Here is an 18,401-nt window from a genome sequence, read left to right on the forward strand (position 1 = left end):
TGAAAAAATGGGCAGAGTAAAAAAGGATCTTGAAAACCATTTTACAGCGTGCTGTGTGACAGCAGGGGTAACTTGCAGATAGTGCAAATTGCTTAGGAGAGTGGTGTGATGCTAATGATTTAGGAAAATAGTCCTGCATAACTGAATAGAGGAAAGGAGGTACAACTGCTTCACAGCTAGCACTCCAAACAGGTCATGAAAACAAAAAGAAAAGTTTTCAAAACCATACTTAGTAAGCAAAAAGTACATTTTTGGCAGAGCTTCTTAAAGTACATAATCTGAGGTTTTTAAGAATGCAGATATTTACAGCATTGCTCAGGGTTTTGGCAAAAAAATTTTATTCATGAAAATCAGATCCTAATTGTTTTTATAATAATGAAGTCATACTTTTTTTTAAGGTATCGAAGCTTATTTTGCAAAGACATATCTGTTTAAATAAACTGATATTAAACTAAATGTGTTTATGTGTGTATATGTATACAAATGATATCATGCAATAAGCACAACTTTAAACTATCCAAGACCATCACATCTATATTTATGTCTGACTTACCATGTTGAAGTGAGATGACAATGGCCACCCAGGAAAAGACCACCCAAGAACAGCACAGTTACACAAGTAGGTGACCCAGTCCTCACTGAAATGCTCTCTCAGGACCTGAAATCAATGTTGGAAATTTCTCTCCCCTTATCTCCAGCCTGTGAAACAAATGTCAGGAACTGGTAGTTTCTCAACCGCACAAAACAATCACTTACCTTATCATGAATCCTTCTACTATCTTGTCCTTTGAAATTGGCTCAAATCTAATTTCGTCTGCAAATCCTTTCCCCTTGAATCTTGTGTGAACCTTTGTAGTACTTTTAAAGCTCAATTAGACGAGTCAAGGTTCTCAAAACAGAGTTCCACTTAACCAGTTCACCACTCACCAGACTAACTGAAACTCTCCATTAAAGTGTAAACCACACCAACTGCTGACCGTGGCTAAGTGGACACTTAGAGCTACCAGGCTTTGCCCTACGTGTATTGAAGCAGTTCTCTTCCCACCAAGTCTGCTACATGCTTACTGTGATGAAAATTGTTGGCTGCCTAACAAGCATCTACTCCTCATTCCTCCTTCCTAATAAAACCACAACTTAGTCAGGTATTCGCTCCCATGTCACATTAGATGTGGGCAACACAGCTAAAAAAAGATCAAGATGAAATTATTACAGTTTAGAAGGAATGTGCATGTATATAGGTGCCCCTAAGTTCTCCCTCCCATTCGATGAAGTAATCATTGGGATGATCTGTCATGGGTACTCTTTACGTAAGAAAGTCTTTGTAGAACTCCAGTCAGCAGACCCACACTCAAAGGAAAGACCTTAACTTACTTGAAAAATTTGACAAATAAATATATTTGTGTAAGCTTTACATTAAAATAAGATAGTTTAAGTAGACATGCATCGTTTTTATAATTATGCTACTTCAACCATCTTTTGCTGATACCTTATCAGCAATACTCCTGGTTAGTGTTCACTTAGCATCTCCTCCCTAATATGCCACTTAATGGATTAAAAACAAATCAAAAATTTCTAAGTTTGCATCGAAAATACATATTGATTGCTCTAAACATGTCATCACCTATCATCCTTGGTTCCTTCCTTTTTTTATCTCCAGAAGTTTGCTCAAAATTTGATTTCCACATTTCTTCAGGAATCACCCTCTCCAAGGCTCTTAGCAATCTGCTTGCTGAGATTATCTCCGCATTCATTTTGCTCTCTAGAAGTTTTTTTGGTTTTTGTTTGTTTGTTCTTCTGTTCCGCTCTGCAGAGGTAGAGAACTTCTAAAATGCTAAGAACGGATTCCAGATTTCTTGATGTCCAGTTTGTTTTCTCTTTTAGATGCCCCAAATGTTGGTCAATTATCAAGTATTATTATATCTTCTTTGTCAGGTCAATCTTTTGAATTCAATATCTCTTCACTAAATCTAGTGCTAATATTCCATGTCATGTTAATAAGTGCTTTGGGATAAGAATCAGGAGACCTCACTGAAATGTATAATATATTTTTACCATTTAGAGTCTCTTAACAATAATTTCAATATCAAAGTTTCAGGAAATAACTGAAAAATGACAATTTGCACATATTTTTACTAGTGAAGCAGCAGAAAGAAAACAAAATTTAAGTCTAAAATCTTCAGGGAATATCTCTGGTATGAGATAATGTAAATAAAATAACATTCTTATACTAAAATACACTTAAAACTTAGTAATCAGTGAACTGAGATGGTCTGAAACTGAAGTTTGCATTGTACTTGTACTGTTTTACCTGCTTCCTTAATACAAATGTTCAAAATAAGTAGTGGGTCAAAAAGTGGCCTCCAAAAAGGTATGTCCAAATCCTAACCTCTGGTACCTGTGAATATAACCTTGTTAATAGGGTCTCGGCAGATGGTAATTAATTCAGTTAAAAATCTAAGATGAGATCATTTTGGATTTGAGGTGGGCTCTATAGCCAATGACCAGTGTCCTTATAAAACAGAGGGAAATTTGAGACACAGAAAGACAGACAGAATGTCATGTGAAGATAGAGGCCGAAACTGGAGTTATGAAGCTACAAGCCAAGGAATGCTAAGGATTGCCAGCTGTTACCAGAAGCTAGGGGCACGCCAGTAACTGATTTTCTCTCAGAGCTTCCAGAAGGAATCAACCCTGCCAACACATTGATTTTGGACTTCTTTGGCCTCCAGAACTGTGAGAAAATATATTTCCATTGTTTTAAGCCACCAAGTTTGTGATATTTTTTATGGTAGTCCTAGGGAAATTAATACAATATGATTACCTATATGCATTTATACATTTTCATTTAAACCCTTTCCACTTCAAAAATAGACTTTCTGGACCATTATAATAAAAATTTGATGTACCTGCTCATATAGCTGAATAGAGGAGCACACAGAAAGAGGTAGAAAAAAAAAAGTTTAGAAAAAAGCCTAGACTAAAATAATTGCTATAAAGAACTAATATGGTATAGTAAAGACCATAGGTTCTAGAGTTAGAATGGCAAGTTCTATTCTTAATTCTATCATTTTTCATTTATATGAACTTGGGCAAGATATTTAACCTCTCTGAGCCACAATGACCTACCTCATCTGTATAACAAAAGATAACAGCACTCTTTCTTATGCGGTTGTGAGAAAAATACAATAATCTATGTTAACAACTTTGCACATTTCGAGGCATATAGTAAACTTTGAATAAGTATTGTCTGTTATTAACTGGAATTAAATGTTCATAATGGATCTTCTCAAAATCAATCATTTAGAGCAGATATAAACTCTCATGAGACTCCCTGAGAAGGTAGCCTGTTCTCCTTTCTCTAGAGACAGTTGCTCTAATTTTAAAGAACCTCAACCACAAAACTGATATTAATTTAAGTAAGATAATATTAAGAAATCTCCCAATTAAGAAACAGTCATCGTCTATTTTTACCTAGGATCACCATTTGCTTCACTAACACAGAAAATGAAGAGTTTCTCACCCCAAGTTATGTTTAATTGTGTTCCACCATTTCTTAAGTGGCCACCTTCTAAAGGCAACCCATGCCTTCTCCTGGCCTCTATGATCCTACGTTATTCTAGTACAAAAAATAATTATGCAAATCTCTGTCCAGTTCTTTTTAGGTTAATCAATATTAAGTGACACTGGCACAAAATCCTTCTATAATTAATACTCAACATGTGAATAGTATTTCAGAGTACAGTCCACACTGGAACACTAGAGCATTCATTCCATCATAAAATCCTAATCCTATAAATGAAGCATTTATTTCTTTATTTACATATTCTCTTTGTTCAGGACACTGAAGCTCAGAGAAGCTTAGTGAATTGCCTAAGTCACAGGGTTATATTAGTCTAATATACGACGTTTTCTTTTTAACTTTTTATTATGAAAAAATCAAACATATATAAAGTAACATAATAAAATAATAAACCATCATGTACCCATGTACCCATCACTCTCGTTATGTTTATTTAGAAGATTCACTTTCAATTTCTCAAAATCTCCCTACAAACACACATCTCTAGCTGTAATGCATAATTTAAAATGTGCATCATGTATTAACACAAAAGGAGGAAGAGACAACCAGAAGACATATTCCAGGATGAAAATTTTCCACCCTAAGCATTTTGTCTCTAGACCCATAAAGACAAAGAATATCCCTAGGTAATAACATTCAAGGGACCATAAATGTATTCACCAAAAACTTACCGACAAAGCATGGACTAAGCATGAAGTTTCTGAAAATTCACTGGCAAAGGCAACACCTAAATATGTATAACCTAGTGATTAAATCTCACATAAAGACACTGAGCCAAAAATCTCCCTTTCAATTGCTTTTCAATGTAAGGTACTTTTAAATGTGTATACTGGTATCATGGGAGATAAGGCCTTTAAACAAGAAAAATGGGATACCTCTTTCCCTATTTGTAACAATGAGCAATTCCCATTAAGGTAAACAACATGTGAAATATTTCCAGGAATCAATCACCATTTTTACCTACAGAGATGTTGGAAGTGCAATTTTCTCCACTAGTACAGTCGTCGTGAAGAGCATTGCATCCAATTGACATATCAATGAAAAAGAAAACAAATTCAGCTACAAATAAAAGAATATATTCTAAGAAGGGACTTCCCCGGTGGTCCAGTGGCTAAGACTCCACACTCCCCATGAAGGGGGCCCGGGTTCGATCCCTGGTCAGGGAACTAGATCCTGCATGCCACAACTAAGAGTTCACATGCTGCAACTAAAAAGAGATCCCGCATGCCTCAACGAAGATTCCACAGGAGGCAACAAAGATCCCACCTACTGCAACTAAGACCTGGCACAGCCGAATAAATTAAAAAAAAAAAAGAATATATTCTAAGAAATAAAATTGGCATGAGTTAGTAAAGATTCAGAACTTCAACAGAGTGGAGAGATAGCCAGAGATGCAGAAAATGGAAAGCCATTTTGGAGAAGTAGCTACATTTTTAACAACCCTTCTGAGAACAGCCTGGCACAAGTGCAGGACAGATGGGGGTGGTGATAATTATAAACATATTTTCACCTTAGTTTTGCACAGCTATTAAGAACCACTTAAATTTTAGAAGCCCTTTCTCAGATGCAGCACAGTAGACCTCATAAAAGGCTAGTTACATATATTGTTGAAATAATGACTACTAAACAGATACCAACAACTTCTCTTAAAATGCATATACATTTAAGGTTGTGGTTAATAATTAAATACTTATTTAGCTTTACCTACAAGGGGGAGGGGGAGCTCTTAGTGAGCTGTCCAGGGTAATGTATCCCTCATCAATGATGTATCTGGGAGCCTGGAGAGATCTTAAGTCTAATGGGAAAGTAGCATCTTTGTACTACATCCTGATCTTTAAGTTAAGGGAGGTCAATAAAGAGGTTTCCAGAAGAAATAATTGAATAATTAGTCTGCCTACCCATGAAAGTCTGCAAAGAATAAAGCAGGCTTCTAAACCAGGAATAAGTTTATAAGTACTAGTTTTGCAAATAAAAATATGGGAAATAGGGTTTAGAAATAAGCAGTGTTTACATCTCCAGGTCATATTTGGCCACTAATTAGCCCTAGAATTTAAAGTTGAAATTAATCTCACAGATCTACTACTTAGATATAGGTAGTAAATCTCTCTGACCCTTATTTTCAAGTTGGGGTCATGGACACAGGGCTCTGAACTGCAAACAGAAATGCACTCTAGTCAATTTAAGCAAAAAGAAATTTAGGGAAGGATATAAGAGACTCACAGAAAAACTGCATGATGGCTAAAGAACTAAGCTATGCAGTCAGAAACAGTACTGAAACAAGAGCACCGAATTGGCCCTGTGGGCTCAGCACCGCCGCCATCACCAGGCATTCTCACCAAAGTCCACTTAGCTAACCAGGATCTGTGCAACAGATGCTATTAAACATATTAGAAACTCTGCATGGCGGCCCCTGTAGATGAAATGTATCAGCCACCATCACTGCCAGATGGATTCCATGGTGCCTGTTTCTTGTCATTAATTTCCGATTGGAAGTCTTACTTGTGTGCATCGGATCAATAGAGCCTAGGTCATATGCATGTGTCCTTGATACACAAGAGGCTGAAGAAGCAAGATTCTGGCTTCTATTCTGGGACATTACTCATACGGAACGATTTTCCCAAACAGGTGAAAAGCGGCAAAGATGCTGAAAGAAGTACCTAAGATGTCAAAGGTATCAAAGATGTGAGAACATCACCATGGATTTCCGTGGAGTATCTGCACGCTGGCATTTGAGAAACAGTCTCTACCATTGACTGTAAATCCATAATCTGGACCTGCCAACCTCTCCTCTCATCTCCTTCCACTCTCTTCCCACAAGCCACACTGGTCTTTAGTGGTCCTCCAACATGCAGAGCTCTTCTGGCTTTAGGATTTCTGCCCCGAGCATCCCTCTGCCTAGAGCTCTGCGTCTCCAAATGTTTTCATGACTGACTCCTGCTTTGCTCACAGGTCTCAACTTAAATGTCACTTCCTGAGGGGGACTTCCCAGACCACCCCATCCACAGATGTCCTCACCCTACTCCATCCACATTCTTCCTTGTCACCCCATTCTATTTGCTTTATGGCACTGATCACTATTTGATTTTGTTTTACTTGTTTATTTTCAGCCTCAGTTGCCATAATTGCCATAATGGAAGCTCTGTGGGTCTATGGGTCTTGTCTGTCCTTTTTTTGCTGCTGTATCTTCAGCACCTAGAACAGTGTCTGGTTCACATTAGCCTTTCAAATATTTGTTGCATAATAAATGGACCCCTGCTATAGTTTATTTATTTATTTTTTTGCTATAGTTTAATAGGTCCATCTTATAAATGTGGAGACAGAGGAAGAAAGGCTCCGTATATGAACACACAGCAAATTAATAATCAAAGGGCGAGTCCTTGATTCCTAACCATGCAATTTCCAGGAAGAGAAAGGTGCAAGCAGCTTCAGCTGCTTCTTAAAGCAAGGGAGGCAGCAGGGAAGAGCAGAAAGAACACTGATTAGGAAAAAAGCATGAGTTCTATAATCATACACTTCTGAGTTCAAATTCGTGCCCCCAAACCTAATATAAGTCTCACAGGTTTTTCAGAGAATTAAATGTGACCATATATGTATATTATATATATACGTTATTTCTATAACACCTGACATGTGCAGGTACTTAACCGGAGGCCAGTGCTCACCTTGGCAGCACAGACATGAAAACTGGAACGATACAGAGAAGATTAGCATGGCTCCTGCACAAGGATGACACGCAAACTCATGAAGCAGTCCACATTTTTCTACCGTATATAAAATAGATAAACAACAAGGCCCTACTGTATAGCACAGGGAACTATATTCAATATCCTGTAATAAACCGTAATGGAAAAGAATATCAGAATATACGTATAACTGAATCACTTTGCTGTTCACCAGAAACTAACACAACATCGTAAATCAACTATACTTCAAATAAAAATTTTAGAAATTGGAGGCCATAAACATGATTGTTAATTTATGAGTAATGATCCAGGTCTGAGTTCACGTTCTCTTAATAATATGCTAAGAGAGACACATCTTAACATAATCTACATCAGTCTTCATATACAAAATGAGAATGTTCATTCTTTCCCACAACTGAAATTTACTGGGAATCTGCTATACGCCAGGCATGTGTTACGCACAGGTTGAAGTCTCTAAATTTCTCTCCAGCTATCAATGCTGAGGGCATTTCAATCCATTATTGCCATCTCCAAAGATCATCTTGACGCTGTAAACTAAGGGCAAAAACTGGCTATTATTTTCACTTTTCATTTATTTCAAAGAATTTATTGAGTCAAGCACTGTGCAAAGTTCTGGAGACACAGAAGCTATTGGGAAATAACCCCTGCCTTTAAGGTAATTACTGTTTCATGAGAGAAACAGACAAAAAGAAAATTAGCAATAATGTGACATATACAAGATGCTATAGAAACCCAGAAGAACGGTACCCAACGTAGAGTATAAGTTGGAAGAAGTGGTTCTGGGCAGAATCTCAGGTGAAGGAAGAGGAGGACTTAGCCAGGAATAGAAGATGGGGTCAGACCTGCCCAGCAGAGAAAACAGCAGCTGCAAAGGCCCCGAGAAGAATTTAAGCACAGCACCTCTAAGAAACCAAAAAGTTCAAGAGAGTAGGGTCACAAGAATCTCCAAAAGACAGAATTTCAAAAAAGTGTCTGTCCCCAACCCCCTTCAAGAGCCCTAGAGCTACAAATGATTAATTGTCCTTAATTACTTTGCTTTTCTCAAAAAAGAGAAAGAAACTCTTCCTTTAATTATTAGAGTACCTCTCCAGTCTGGCGCTAATCCTCAGCTTGGAGTTTGGAGTTATCATTTTTAAAATATATACATGTGTTTTCAACATTATATTTTCATTGAAGCTCAATTTTGTGTTTCTTTTTTTTATTCCCTTCATATTAGCAAATTTTCTTAAAGGAATTGTCCTTTGAGTCTTTGTGCCCAAAATGCCTTCAAGTCACCTTCCTTGGGCAATTTTTCTCTTAATTCCTCCAAGCAGCATCTTTCATTTCCTCCCATAAAGTGACAGCACTTTCTACATTACTTCCATTACAGCGCTCAGCGAAGTGCCTTTTAATAAGTTTCCCTCTTGCTAGACTGAGCTTCTGGAGGGAAGGTTTTGTCTTTGTATCCCAAACATGGTCTTTTTTTTCCTAATAAACACTTTGAATTTTAGAAGAGCTTTAGATTTACAGAAAAGTTGCAAAGGCAGTACAAATAACTCCCTAGGGATCTTTTTAAAATGCAGATTCTGATACAGCGGGTCAGGGAAAGTCCAGATAGTCTGTGTTTCTAACAAGCTTCCAACTCATGCAACTGTGGCCGGTGCAGGGACCACGATTTGATAAGGGATGAGTGTTAGACAAATTGGGACAAAGGTTCGCAACCCTGGCTGCAAATTAGAATCACCTGGGAATGTGTTTTGTTTGTTTTTAAAATGGCATTGCTGGGCCGTACCCACCTCCAGAGATTCTATTCTAATTCATCTGCCCTAAACCCAGGAATCCATATTTCAAAAAAGCTTTTCAGGTGAATCCAATGTGCAGCCAGAGTCAAAACCCACTTGCCCTCCTCAATTGTCAGACACCTATATCTTAGCAGGCTCTCCGTTTCCTTCTCTGTAAACCGGAAATAAACACAAGTATCTGGTAAGGTATTACCGAGACTGAACAAAATAGTGAAAGTCAGCACCAAATTCAGTGCTTATTAAATTCTAGGTGCTTGAAAATGTTAATTACAAATTCCGACGGGCAAAAGGACATGTAAATCCACGTTTCTCACCAATAAACCTTCAAGAACATTCTTCCTAAACCGTCTTCCCAGAGTTAGACTGCTCTCTTATCTCCAGCTGTCATGTAAAAGGGCAGGAGTTCACGGTGTTAGGGTGGAGTCACCATAGAAATCTGCTAGTCTTTAGGGAATGCGGTCTAAGTATCCTTTGATTAATTCAGCAGGCCTCACAGCTGAGCCTGGAGTCCCTGCCCATGCAGGACAGAAACAGCTTTGTATGAGAACAGTCCACAGGGTGGCTAGATGGGTCTAAGCTGTTAATTCCAGAACAATGAGTGGTCACATCCGAACTGCAGCTGGTCTTGAGGAGAGATCTCAGAGAATCTTCTGGTTTCAAACCACGGTTCATAGGCTTGAGGGAAAAGCGCCCAATAAAATTCAAAGAGTGATATATGGTCATTAAAATTCAAGCCAAAGGACACTAGCAATTGTGAAAAAAAAAAAACAAAAAACCCTGTAAGTCTTCTACATCTTCTTCTAATATACAGCCCCCCTTCTCCAACTGTAAGGAATATAAAAGTAATTCTACTTTCAGCAGACACTGAAGGTTAAAGGGTTACCTTTTTTTTTTTTTTCATGTTCCTCACTCAATCAACTGTTTTTATCAAACTAAACTGAGATTATTAGGTTCTTGGGGTGATTAGAAAAGTTTAAAGATTAAGAGGTGCCACACATAATTACTATCGCTTTAATCCTGCCTTCACCTAAACCAATTACTAATTTTTTTAGTAACAGATAAGCATTTATGCCCAAAATATTGTCACCTGCTTAAACAGCTGGAATCTACTATCAAGATCAAATCACATGATATCTTCCATGGCTGTTTTATCTCTATCATCTTATATCATTTGAGTAATACACTTTAATAGTGAGGGGGCATTTATAAAGACTGTGGGCAAAAAATGTCACCTGCCATATCAGTAAACAAAGGATGTTGCGGCCATCAAGCCATCAGCCACTGCAGCCATCCCAGACTGTGCACCCTGAGGCCATTCAGGATGGACAAAAGCAGGATACTGGCCCAAGATAGTTAAGGCGCATATAGAATAAATGATTTCAGTGAGCCCAGACTCTTGCATCTTCCCATACATATTGAGAAAAGCACTAAATTCATTGACTTGGCATCTCTGGTTTTCTTTAATTAGCAGTAATCTTTTGACGTTGGAGTATCTGGTTTTTTAATTGTTTGTTTGACCTCCTATATATCCAACCTCCTCCCTTACTTCTTCAGAGCAATCCCTCAGAGCTATCTGAGAGGCTGCATCCCGGGCTTAAGTCCTCAGCAAGTCCCCCTGAATAAAACATAATTCTCAACTTTTAGGTTGTGCATTTTTTTCAGTCAACGAGACACATATAAATATGGAAGGATACTCATCAAATTGTAGTAGAAGAGGGACTTCCTAGTGGTGCAGTGGTTAAGAATCCGCCTACCAGTGCAGGGGACATGGGTTCTAGCCCTGGTCCGGGAAGATCCCACATGCCACGGAGCAACTAAGCCTGTGCACCACAACTACTGAGCCTGCGTGCCACAACTACTGAAGCCCATGCACCTAGAGCCCATGCTCTGAAACAAAGAGAAGCCACCACAATGAGAAGCCTGCGCACCGCAACCAAGAGTAGCCCCCGCTTGCCGCAACTAGAGAAAACCTGCGCACAGCAACAAAGACCCAACGCAGCCAAAAATAAAATAAATTCATAAAAAATAAATTAATTAATTTTTTTAAAAAGCATATGTTACTTTTAGAAATGTACAATAAATTTGCTTTAGAGATACACGGCATCTGTCAGCAGTCTCTGTTTCTTAGTCTAGGTACAAGAAAATTACTTCTGCAAATCAATAGACTAGATACACTGCATTAGTAGCTACCGCCAACACACAGAAAAAAATCACTAAGTTCATTTAGTTTTAGTCTCACCCTTTATGTAAAATTATCTAAATCAAATTTTCAGCAGCAGAATGGCCCACAGAGATCATATGCATATTCTGTTCTTGTCTGGTAAATATGGATGGATTCTAGTCATTTAAGTACAACAGATGACGAGACACTAAAATTATCTGCCATCACCGAATATCCAACATTTCATGAAACTTATCTTTGCCTGCTGACATCCCTCCCCTTCCCAAATGGTTCACTCTTGGTGTGACTTTCTGGTTTTTCTAAATGGTATTATCTCTCTCACAGTTACCTCTAGATTCACATAGACAAAGGGAGTAGCATAAATGAAAAGTATAAAATTGTACATAATGAAAACTTTCTAGACCACAATAAGCTTCTAAAACATAGAAATGCTGAAATTAAATACAGAGATGGGTACATGGAAAACAATGTCCAGATGGAGAATTCTGATATTTTATTTTCTTCTATATTTGCCATGTAATTTTTTCTCATTCCATACCATGGGAAAGGAGTCATATTCTTAACTGAAAACAACTTTTATGACTGATATCCTCCTATCTTCTGCCCTGCAAAAATGGTGCTCGAATCCAATCCACCTAGAAACCTACAAAAAACTAGGAGTCATGCCAGGCTCCTCCCTCTTAGCTATCCCCCCACAACCAATCAGTCAGGAAGTTCTATTAATTCCAACCCTTTAATAACTCTTGCCTCTAACACTTTTTCTTAGTACCAGAATAGCCTTGTCATCTCCAGCCACCCCTCCAATCTATCTACCACACTGCTGCCACAATATAAAGCTAATCAAGTTACTCGCCTAAACTCCCAAATTCTTTAAAACGGCATATGAGACGCTCCAAGATTGGGCTCCTGCTTACCTGTTCAGAATGCCTCTTGCAATTCTCTCAAGGGCAACCAGCCCTTCAGCCATATCAAATTACTTACTGTTCCCCATTTATAACACAGGAGGTTACATTTCCATGGGCTTTGCATATTTCTTTGTCAAGGAAAAATCTCCACCCTAATAAATCAAGCAAGGCTTCTCGTGAGACCTTTCATCTCCCTGGCAAGGGCTCATTAAAGAAAATCTCTTTGAGGAACAAACATTAGTAGAACTTCCGATTCCTTAGTTTTCTAAATTACTTGTGTCATTTGGGGACTTGTATGCAGCAATAAGAAGAGCATTACTTCTTTTGTTAGAGTTTCCCAGATTCCCCAAAGTTGGTACAATTAGAGGAAAAGATAAAACAATGGGGCAGAAGAGCAAACATCTGTTTTACTTGTGAGAACTGAGGAATTCGTGTTGATGGAGAATTTATTAACAAATAATGTATTTGCTAATTCTAGTAGCACCTCCCAGGCCACCCCCAAGAAAAAAATAAACAAAAAAAGCTATCAGGGTAACATATCATCAGGAGACAGAATGGAAAATCCTAGAAGACAGCCTTTGAGAAGGTCTTTCACACCCACACCCAGTTTCATTAAGTAAAGAATCTCTTTCACTGATGATACCTATCTGTCTTTATTTTCCTGAAAGGGAAGATGGTGATAAACAAGGTTGAGAGAAGATAGAGACAGATTGAAGGAGAATGAGTTGCTATGGTTTTTGAAATTTAACCCTAGCCATAGAAACATCACCTTATATACTCTAGTATCACTCTTCCAATCTATTTTCATCCTGTTACACACCTTTTTCCTCTGAAAGAAAATCAGTTATGTTACTATGCTTGATCTCCAATTTAAGAAGTTATAAAAATAATCTCTGAAAAGGACCTTTGGGTTCCTGGAAAAAATCTGTTTGCTATTGGGGCCCCATTCCATATGCTTCCCATTTAGGGGCAGATCCAAGTATTGTGAACTTTGAAGCTTATACAGTGGAGGCAGGGGAGCCCTTTAAGTAAATAAATTTCAAAATACCACAAACAAATAATTTGACAGTTATCACAAAAATCACAAAATCCAGAAAAGTTGCATACATTTTCAAGTAATTACTAGACATGCTTCTTTCACGTCTAGTAATGACTTTTGGCGTTTTGTTTTGCTTTGGCTTATACACTTTGGGTGCCTCTTCATATTTCAAGGATTTTATATCGCTTTCTATGGGAAGACTAGAAAGATAATGCAAAGTTTCCTCTATGCGGGTCGATCAAAGTTTTATTGTTGTTTCTCCTCTATCCACATGTTTTCTGCACCACGTGCTCTAAGACATGTGCATATCACAAAATGACCTCTGTCCATGTACTCATCACACCAGGTATGCAGGCTCAGTGAGCAGCAGTAAGATTTCTGGAAGAACAGTCCTTCACCAGGACAGTAGAGATAACTCAATTATACAATGAAGTAACTTCCAACCACATATGACCATATGAAATTGCCAATGTTCAATCATCTTCAACCTCCAAAAACGGCAATTTCATATGCCTCACACTAATATATCCCACTAAGCCCAAAATAAATGTATCTCCAACTCAGCATCCCATTAGCCAGATTCCAAAATTGACCATGGCCACTCTAACACAATTTGCACTAGGGGAAATATGACAGAGAGGAGGAGGTGTGCAAAAAGATCACAATCTTACCTGATTATGTTTAAAACATCCTAATTGCAAATTTTACATACGATCATATGAATAAGGCCTAAGGTCTTGGAAAAATCCTGGGAAAATAAGGGGCCCTGAAGCCTAAGGTCCATTAACTTCACAGTATATCACCTCTGTAGTCCCAATCCAGTCAATGAAAGTTTTGTCAACTGAGCAGTCCCAGGGAAATCCACGAGACACATCGGAAAAGCAAACACTTCTCTTTTCTCCCAAAGAAATAGTTTCCATATGTCACATAGAAATGATTTCCAATTTATAGGCACAAGCAGAGCAGGCTTCATCCATCCATTACCGGATTCAAATAATCCTGTCCAAAATGATGAAAATTTCTGTGAAACAAAGAGTCCTTTGTTAGCACGGAAATCTCATTTCTCTATCATTGTTCCCTAAGGCAGTCATCAATTGCATGTTCTGTACACCAGGCATCTTGCCCTCATGTGAGCACTTGTAAAACACAGCGCCCGCGGACAAAAATGGTCTCAATGCAAAATATAAACTTGTGGTTGATGTGGACTCTGACACCAGGCTATTTGCTAACTGGACCTACGGTGAAATAAGTCTCTGGCCATATGCTTTTCAATTCTAACTCAAAATGCCACACAAAGAACAAAGTTCAGCTAGAGCACTCAACCCATTTTAGTAAGACTCTTTTTATTTCCCCATGCTTTTACAGATAAATCTCTTCAGTGCAGACCAATGCTTTACGTAGGCAAACTGTTTATCTGCTGAATTATGCTGAGTTGGCTGCACTGTTCAGGAGAATCGTGCTGAGTCTACACGATGGCCACCATCTGTTGCAGAGCTTCTAGGAACAGTGTCTTCAGCATGAAACACGGTGTTAGCCCTGACCATTAAAGGATTGCTTTGCAAGTTAAAGCCAATAATGAAAATTTATTCCAGAAGGTCATTAACACCTGGCTTCTTTGCAGTAATTGAGAACACAGCTGCATAAGGCAAATAAATAAAACTGTATGACATGTATACACTGATGTGTATAAAATTGATGACTAATAAGAACCTGCTGTATAAAAAAAAATAATAAAATAAAGTGCACAATTCTAAATAAATAAATAAATAAAGTATATTTCTGGTGGACAAAAAAAAAAATCTGTATCATGTTCACTCCGTTTATATTTCAAAGATATCAAATACAATCAACATACACTGTAGTTTCAGATAAGGCAGAACCTCAGCTATGCCGCTGGGATAAGTTGGCATTGATAAGAGTAATAACAGTAACCAACAACAAGAGTATTAAAATTTTATTTATTGAGGGATTACTATGTGCCAGGCTCTGTGCGAGCTGCTTCAGACATATAGTGTCTTGATTCTCAAATAACTCAGTAGGTAAAAGGTAAACTATTTTAACCCTCTAAGTTTCATTTTTCTCATCTTTAAAACAAAGATAATTTCACTAATTTGTAAGGTTTCGGTAAAAACTGAAGATAACATAGGCAAAGTATTGAGTATTCAATATTAGATGCATGAAATAATAAAATATCTGTTATTAAAATATTATTAAACTCAAAGTTTATATTGACTGTATATATTCTGAAGTATTAGCCATAGATCAAACGTGTTAAACATACAGAAAACTTCAAGCATCTCATCAGGTGACCTAGGACACTGCCTTGCTGGTAACGCAGATTTGAGGAGTAAGCTAACAAAAGATGAAGCAGAGCAGCTGTATGGGGCACAGCATCATTTAAATCAGTCAGCATGTATTAAAAGCCTTCTCAAGTATAGCAAGAAACTGCAAAGAAAGTAATAACACAGTCCTTCTGAAACAGTATTTTAAGATTACAGAACATATACAGGTATCTCATTAGTCTGTTATCTGGAGCAGTGCCTAAAAGAATAATACTGAAATAAGTAGCAAAACAAAATATTAGTCAAAACACTCGGAAATCAGGGATCTATGAAGAGTGATAGCTGAGAAACATTTGTGCTCAGTATGTAATTTTCAAACTAAAATCCACCTTTAACATGAAAGTAATAACTATGTGCTAAGTGACAAGGTTAGCTAGTGGTTTTATCTCAAACAGTCAACATTACCCTATGGAGAGTTAATGCCATGCTCTCCGTGCACCACCCCTCCCTTTATCCCCTGCCCTGGAACTATTAGTCAAAATACCTCAAAGGTAGATAGAAGAAAGGGCATATACTAGCTCCACTGCTCAACAAATTTTCATAGTGGTCTTATAAATTGAGCATAAAAAATTGTAACTAAGATAAAAATGACTAATAGTGGAAAATCAAATTTACCAGAATGTTCTGTTTGATTATCACCAACTAAATCAGACCAAGATGTCTTGCTTAAGTCATGAACATGAATATTCAAAAACAAAGGAGATAAGAAAGCTTACCAGAAAAAAACTTTTTAAAAACATCACCCTCAAATGGTTTAGAAAAAATGTATATACACACACGTATATAATATGTGAATATATTATACACACACACACACATACACACTCAAGAGAGAGAGCGTGAATGATAACATGAATGAAATATTAGCAATAGGTTACTGTAGGTAGAGTGTACCCCTTCAACTATTCTTGCAAATATATTCTAGGTTTGAAATTATTTCCAAATAAAGAGTTATAAAAAGAAAGCTAACAAAAAATATTTAAACATAAAATAAAATTTCAAGGTATTTATATATTCCTCTTAAAATTCAAGAAAGATTAATAATATTACAATCATTTTCTAAAGGAGCACTCAAAAATTTAGAAAAGTTACAGTCAGTTAGGAATACTGGTTCAGTACAGAAAACTATAGGGTTTTTTCCATGCATAATTCTCCTACGTATAAATATGAATCTCTGACGGAAACAACAAAGAAAGTCAAACTTAAAATAATTGTTTGGCCAGATACAACATGAGATTGAACAAGGCATGAAGTAACAACAGCCAGACTTAAATCTTTTATTTTTTTTCCTTTTACTATCACCATTGTATTCAAAGCTGCTGGTCTAACATATAATCAAGAATTATACTGCATCCTCTAAGGAGTCCTGCAACTATAGTCATGGCCTCATATATTTCTGGCAAATTTCTGGCCCCAGATTCTCACAAGGTAGGGAATATCGACACGATTCCATACAATCTACATTAAGGATATACAAAGAGATATTACTGCACTGAGTTTTGGAAATATGTATATATTAATCAAAGTTTCAGTATGCAATAGCTTCGTTTAGCACCAATATACTTGCCATTGACTTCAGTAGATTAGGAATGAGAAGATGCTTCTAAAGGAAATCAGTGTTTGAATTGGTTAAATAATTAAGCTGAGGTATAAACGTAAAGGATCCTAAGTTGCTACATTCAGTCTTAAAATTCTAGTTAAAATAAACAGGCCTCTAAGGAGGGAGAAAAAATGCTCATGTATAACTTAGAAGGAGGCTCCTTTGAATATTACTCTTCTTGAAGACAAAGCATTTTCTATGTTCACTAAGCAATTATCGCTAACAAGTCTAGTTTCAGAATGTCCCCTGGAAAATGATTCAGGGGCATCAGAGACTCCTCAACAAATGTAATTAATAGTGCTGACATTCAGTCATTTACTCACTTAGTCCTGAGTAAACATAAAAAAGTGCTCAGAGTAATCACAGACACCTCTCTGCATAAGCAGCATGAGGTCCAGACTTCAGATTTAATATATCCTATAATTAAATCCCCTTTCCTATTGTTGTCATTAGCACTTTGGTCTAAGCTTAAGACAAATATATCTGGTACTAAATTTTGCTATGTTATGTATGTTGCAATAACAAAGTTTCAGTGAAGATATAAGAAAGTATAAAAGCAAATTATTACATTCAGGAGCCTAAACATACAACAATTAACAGATTATCAAATTAATAAATCATTTGATATTCTTTCTATTTGCAAACATGCGAGCTTTTTTCCTGCTGGTAACTTGCTGCACAGAAAGTAAATAAGTCATGGAAGAATGAGATATCGGGATGCCCTGTAAGCTCCAGATTCCATGCCTCTGCAATTTCCCTCTTAAAAATTGGAAACTAGCATAGTAGTCCTAAGTGACCACAGATGGCTCTAAAATGCAGTGAGACTGAATACATTTAATGGATACATACAGACTAAAAAAAAAAAAAAAAAAAAAAAAGGAAAGCACTGATGATGAAAGAAACCTTCTCTTTGCCCAATTTTGTACACACACACACACACACACACACACACAAAACCTTCAGCTATCTCCTCAGTGGTGTATTTTCATTCAATTCCTGCTCACAAACTCCTTAACTGTGCACTTTATTAGAAAGGAAATTATTTCCCTGTGGGTGGCAAAAACATTGAGATTCTTCAGGATATTGTTTGAATAAATACTAAAATAACATTTCTTCATAAATAAGTGGTTTTTCATCCTTCTAACACATTCATTGCCAACTACAGCTTTGTGTGCAAGAAATAGACTCCCTAGAATGTAAAAGAATACAGATCTTCTTCAACCTATGATGTGCTTATGCTCTGATAAACTCATCCTAAATTGAAAATA

At 37.1% G+C, this 18,401-nt stretch overlaps 1 protein-coding gene and 1 non-coding gene across 6 annotated transcripts in view; one reads left to right on the forward strand and one right to left on the reverse strand.

The window, feature by feature from the left end:
- GULP1 (GULP PTB domain containing engulfment adaptor 1) overlaps nucleotides 1-18,401 on the reverse strand; it is a 257,106-nt gene that overhangs the window by 207,744 nt on the left and 30,961 nt on the right. The window lies entirely within an intron of this gene.
- LOC137765566 (U6 spliceosomal RNA) lies at nucleotides 7,235-7,341 on the forward strand. The gene has a single exon (XR_011074213.1). It is a non-coding gene; the product is annotated as a U6 spliceosomal RNA (small nuclear RNA).

This window comes from Eschrichtius robustus, chromosome 5 (genome assembly GCF_028021215.1).
Source record: "Eschrichtius robustus isolate mEscRob2 chromosome 5, mEscRob2.pri, whole genome shotgun sequence".
Classification (NCBI taxonomy): domain Eukaryota; kingdom Metazoa; phylum Chordata; class Mammalia; order Artiodactyla; family Eschrichtiidae; genus Eschrichtius; species Eschrichtius robustus.